Genomic DNA, 6,658 nt, shown 5'->3' with positions numbered 1-6,658 from the left:
AGCAAAAAACGTCTCCACCCTTTGGTTGCGGTAAGTATAGTTAGTATTTAAATGTCTACCCCATCCTTTACACACGTAAACAAGCGTCTGATGTGGCACCCCCTCACCCCCTCTCTCCACCTGGGCGAAGGTTGATATAGGCAGCAAATGCTACTGAAGCTAAAAACCTACCCAAGAACAACTCTGAACTACTTTGATCAATCTACGCCAACTGTGACCACACATTTGCGAAATGCCGTCGCGAAAACAGCTATTTACCGGCAAAGGCAGCACATGGAAATTTCATAGCTTGACAAATCACTGACCTTACATAATACATAATCTCCTAGCAAAAAATTGCACCCGTAAGCACTTACTGCTGTCATCTCAGATATCTCAGCCGCTACGAACACCAATCCTCGATAGAAATATTCTTTTACAATGCTGCGGTTTGCAGCGCTTACCTATCCCTATCTCAAATACACCTTAATCACGATTGATAAGAAGCTGACCTAGTTTTGAACCACGACGTAAGAACCACGTATAAAGCGGTGTGCAGAAGGTCTCACTGACCAGTTGTTCAGCATCTGTGACACACATCACATCGAACATGAAATCGGTAAGCTGCCAAGATTCTAGAAGCGCGAGAGGAGTTTTTCGTTGGTAGGGCTTCCTTTTTTAAATGGAACAGCTAAAACATGTATTTACTACTTAGGTGACGTAATAAAGCCACATTACGACCGGGTGATTAGTTACGACGTTGTCATTCCGCATGTTTGTTGTCTTAGTAAAGTAATGAGCCAAAATCGTATCACTGTAGTCTATGACAAACCACCTAAGAGCTATTTACATATATGTTAGTTATATTGTTTACAATGGTGCAGTCATAACGCGGCTGCACCAGTGACATCTATGAGTGATTTGTGTAACTTTCGTTACAGTTTTCAGCCGCGTGTGCTGTGCTGATGGTGCTGGCGACACTGCTGAGCTCTTCGGCCGCTACGGGTAGAGGCCTTCTTCATCCGTCAGCCGACTTAGCGGAACAATCGGAAGGAGCTGATCTGGAGGCTGCCGAGTCCCGCGGGTTAGTTCTAGCCTAGGTGGACGTGCGGATTTTATGTAAATCAATCATAGAATTAGTCCACTTTTAATGCTGAATAAATGGCGATTAACCCGCGACCCACTGGGGGGGGGGGGCTATTCATAGCCCCCTCCCATTTTTATGCAATAACTTCTAAACCCCTTAACGTATCGCCGTTAAACTTTAAGTACTTTCGGCTGCATCAATTTGACACCTTGTGTCAAAATTTGAACTTCGTAGCTATCATAGGTCGGCTGGAAATGACGTCAGAGTGACGTCATGTTCGTCCGATTTTGACGCAAAACATTGAACCACGGGAATCGCTCCCAAGAGCTCAGTTTTTAAGCTAGATCCAATTTCGTTGCATGAGAGGACACAGAATGGACTGCGCCATCACACTGCTATCTCGAATTTTGTAAATTTTGAAAATTTTGAAAATCATTTAAATTAAAATTCAAAATTTATATTTTTATATTTTTTTCAAAACTTTTTGACTTTACGAAAAAACCGGAATATATGATAGAACACATGCTTATGACTTACTCTAGCAAGTTTTAGAAATATATCTTCAAAAATGGCCAAGTTATACGCATTATAGCAAAAAATTTCACAATTTTAAATTTTTAAAATCAAATTTTCTGTACGAATTTGACATCGTACACCAATATAAATGGCACCATCGTGTTCCTGAGCTCAAACTGCATCCGATAGACATATTTTTTGTTGAAAAATTGTAACTTTGAAATTTGACCTTTTTTGACCTGAAAGTGACCTGACCTCAGCTACATTCAGATGAAATGGCCTCAAATGACACAGGCGACACCGAATTCGAAATCTATGGCCTAAATGGACCATAAAACATGTGTCGCGTGACTGACTTATGACATAAGATTTCCGTGACCTATGATGACCTGACCCTGACCTGAAAATTAAAGTACAAGTTTGGTACCCTCAGGGTATCTAAAGCATCTGTTCACGAGTGTGTAAACAAAAAATCAGCCTGATCTGACTAGTAAGACGGCAGCCAGAGCCTAAAATGTGAACAAGCCAAATATCGATAATTTTTACTTTGACCTGACCTGTGACGTCATCGGTGACCTCGAGGTCAATGAAATTAGGTTTCGCTCGACAGTTTTTCCGGAGCTATCAGATGCCGTTTGAATAGCCCCCCCCCCCGTAGGGCGTGTTATACACAGACCCCAGTGGGGCGCGGGTTAATTAAAGAGCCATTGATTCAGTTACAAATGCATTAAAATGCTTCTAGGCAAATCCAATTTATCTTTTGATATAAATTGGCACATGCGGCGATGCACCATAATAATACGTTTTTGTTTTTTATTTCAGATTCTTCCGGAACTTCTTCGACCGCGTTTTAGGTGGTCAGGGTATCCTGGGTGGCGGCCAAAGACCTTTCTTAGGAGACGTTGGTGGATTTAGAAGACAAGGAGGAATATTGGGAGGAAGGAGAGAGGGATTGCCGGGAGGAAGACCGGGAGGAGTGACAAGGGATAGAGTGGGAGGAGTGAGAGGAGCGACAGAGGGAGGACTGAGAGGAGTGAGTGAAGGTGGACTGAGGAGAGTGCCAGGGGGAGGAGCGGGAGGAGCGCCAGGGGGAGGAGTGGGAAGTGTAGCAGGGGGAAGATTTGGAGGTGTAGGAGGAGGAAGATTCGGGGAAGGCTTTAGGCGGAGACAGGAGCCATTGTTTGGTGGCTTCCTTGGTCGTTTAGGGGCGTGGCTCGGGTAATGTTTCCGGGAAACATTGAAAGGAGATATGACATTGTATGTACAATTGATGAAGCGGAGCCTATTTGATTGGCTCTAAAGCAGCGTTACAGTTGCAGCCAGAGTGCTTGTTATTTGTTACGCTTGAAGGCTGAAGCTGTTTGAAGTGACATAATAAACAAAACAACTTATCTTATTTGAATACAGCGTTAAACACGATTAGCCGAAAACCTAAGGCTGTGAATGTATCAATAAGGCTTATGCAACACGTTCAACCTATAGGCATGACCGAATCAAAAGTACAAACTCCAACATCTCCCCTGCATCATCAAGCCTGCCGATTTCTCGGGATGTCCAGGCTTAGCTGGAGGGGAGGGGGAGGGGTGCCTAATCTCACCAAACCAGTATCTCAGCTTCAAGGTCTCCTTGCATCAGGATGTCACAGAAAACCGCATCGCATCCCCAAATCCGGTGGAGACCAGTTTTGAGCGAGGCAGTCATGGCCAGTACCAAGAACGAGTTATGAGTTATCAGGTACGAATCTATGCACTTACGCACGTATTTACGCACTAAGCCTCAACTACAGACCGGAACTGAGAAACTGGTGCAAGGGGATCTTGATGAGATTAACGGCATTTCTGCGCAGTCAGGCTAAACAAGCGAGGTGGTCTAGCCGATCACTTCAGGATGCTCAGCCCGGCAGGTTCCTTTGATTGGGTCACTGAACTGCGGGGCTGACAACTCGACAGCTCAGCTTGGCTCAACAGAGAAGAATGTTCTGAACTTCTGATGAGGGTGCTAAGTTTTCATTATTGTAGAATGTAGTTGGACAAGAAACCGATCAATACATCATATATCCAACGCCAGAATTAATCAGGTGCATGCGGTATCAGACAGTAATCGCCACGCCATGTGTGGATCGCCCATGATCGTCATTCGTCAACACATCTGCATGCTTTTGAAAGGGAAGCCATACATCGCAATTCGCAACAGTGCGTAGCTGCTCTAACTTGGGACTTTGATAACCGTCACCGGCCGAAGGGGAGGCGGGCGTTGCCCCCAATAGGATTTTTCCATGATAGCTCACATTACGCCGGTCATAGAGAGCTGAAACTTTGCATAACTGATCTTTGATTCAAACCGGAGCTGTTGACATAAACTGCAGTTACAGGCTGTGTCTGTCAGGTCACTAACCTATGACGTCATAAATAAACCTTTGCACGGTCCTGAATTGTCGCAACTCCGCAACGCCCTCGTCCCTCAGTGCCAGAGGAACTTCCACAGGGAGACGAAACTCACAGGACCTAGTATTCTCGAGAAGTCTCGCAACTTGTATATCTCTGATTAGTTCTAAAGACTAAAGAGTCACCTGATGTCCGGTCGGTCACGTGACTCCCACCGACTCCCAACTCCAACTCCCCACAACACACGCACCACACCATGACCGCCCTGCCATAACGCTCGCCCGCACATGGGGGGGGGGGGGGGGGGGCTAGGTTGCCACCCCCAGGTATATTTCTGTTCTGCACTAAACACGTTCAAAGCTAGAAGCCTGATTTTTCGTATAGCTGCTCCTCTATCCATTCTCAGCGTCCACTGAAAATTTCAAGTTCCTGTGGGCCTGTGGCATTGGGTTTTGGAGATATGACATTGTTTTTTTTTTCAGGTCATGTCATGACCCAAATGACCAAAACTCAATATCTTGCGTTACTTATGGGTCTTGTGAGCTTTTGACACCTTGATTTCGGTATGTTTTTGCTAGTTTTTACCTCCCACCTATCATGAAACATGCTATTCGACGATATGCAGATGTCAGGGTCAGGTCAAGGTCAACCTAGGTCATCTAAAAACATTGCATTTTAGGCTTGCTGAATTTACTTTTCGTTAAGTTTTTTGACTGCATTTTTGGTAAAAGCTTCTCAGATCATGATTTCATGTTATAGGGATTGAGCCGTCGAAGGACGCAAAATGGCCTGTGCCGGCGAGGGTTAAAATCGGGTACCAGTAGCTGCGTCTCGTATCGGTGCATACGTTCGTTTTTCTGCGAGACTTTAACTCCATTAGCGGCGAAACAGCAAGGGGGTTCGCACCCCCCCCCCCTTGGCCGCGGCGTATGTAGTTAGAAAACCTAGGTTCGGCGAGGGCCGCAGGTGCTGACTGCTTGTCTATGCTTTCAGTGCTACTTGGCATAACACGAATGCAGGTTATCATGAACATGACAACTATTTTATGAAGACCGATTTCTATGTTTAACAATTCCTAAAGTTGCCTATTTCATTTCGATTTATCTGCCTCCTTACATGATATAAGCATTATAAAAACTCACACATTTCCAGTCGATAGAACAAAAGTTCTTGAAAATCGCGCATGACTGGGTGGCATAGTATCGCATACCGATCAGCATAATAGGCCTTCTCACTATACCTTGGCACCAAACGCTCTGGTGTCAAGGTCGTCCAGACCGGATCGAATTGGCTCGATTTCACCATTTCATGTAGGCCAACCACAGCGTGTGCGCCTTGGAAGTGAGTCACGCTCGACACGGTGTTCAGGATGTGAGCAACTTTTGCGCAACGCTAGCCGGATGAGTGCTAATTCTTGAGTTCTCAAGGGTAAGCTTATCACGCACTTTCATTGCAAGTTAGATACAAAACATGAGAACAGGAAACGCGTGCAGACCATAACTTAAGCATACCGATGCTCAACTCCCGATCATAAATTGAGGAAATAAGGTGGGAGATGCATGCCATGGAGCTGCCACCAATCGAATGATACACATGACCTCCCTCGAACCACAACATCCCCTAATGGCTTTAACCTGCCATAGGTCAAAATCAAAGTTGCCCCTTCCGAAACAAATGTGCACCTTTCGACGCTCCCGAACAATTGCAGGCGTTTTGGCGCCAACTGTCAACTGCCAACTGCCAAGTGACCATTTTGACAAAATTATCCACCAAAAACCTGACAGTAAATTTAGATTACGTTAACTGACCTCAGAGGTCACAGACTGACCCGAGACTTACAAATTGGTGCTAACTGCTATTTTGTCACGCCTGTCTAACTAAATTCGAAGGGAAGGGGCAAGATCGTACATATTGTACCCCCTCGATCAAGCTATTGCCAAAAGGAAAAATGATAGCATCGTTATTAGTCATTTCACGACGGTTTATGTGGCAAATGCACCAAACTTGACAAAATCTACAACAAATCTCTTTTTAACAGATATCTTCACATGATGAGTTTATTTCAGTGTTTTAATCGAAAATAATGTCTGATAACCCGCGCCCCGTAGGGCTATCAGTGGACCCTGCCACCCGTAGCAGGGGGGGGGGGGGCGTTTCAGCCCCCCTAAGATCTCGGAAAGTTGCCGGTTGATTTTCAAAATTCAAACGGCGTTGGATAGCCCTACCGGAGAACTTGCGACCCAGTTTCATTGACCTCGGTCCAAGCGATTATGTCACAGGTCAGGTCAAATGTCTCATTTAAATCGAGCAAAAGCGATGTTGTTGAAAATCATCGATGGATAATTGTTTGCCAAACACATGTGTTGCTAGTTATTTGATGTCACTGATACCGGTTGGGATGAGTGGTGGCCCTAGAGCTTATTCTGCAAATCGCGCAACACGTCTTAGTCAAACGGGTTAAGGTTATGATAATAAGGTGGCCTAATCTCATTCCGCCACAGGTGATCTGGCCCGCCGAGCTCCTCCGTCAGTTTTGCTTGGATGGCAGCGGCGTTGTTGGAGGATGCTTCGCGCTGTTGAAATGCGAGGTGACCGTTAGAGCAATTCGCCTTGACCCTCGGGTAGATGTGCGATGTGCCTGTTTAGGAGCCCCTAATGAGCAGCATGTTATTCATTTATTTGACGTTCACGA

Source organism: Amphibalanus amphitrite, unplaced genomic scaffold (genome assembly GCF_019059575.1).
Source record: "Amphibalanus amphitrite isolate SeventyFive unplaced genomic scaffold, NRLGWU_Aamphi_draft 000877F_arrow, whole genome shotgun sequence".
NCBI classification, from domain to species: Eukaryota; Metazoa; Arthropoda; class Thecostraca; order Balanomorpha; family Balanidae; genus Amphibalanus; species Amphibalanus amphitrite.
The sequence above is the reverse complement of the archived record's forward strand: the minus strand, read 5'-3'. Positions refer to the sequence as shown.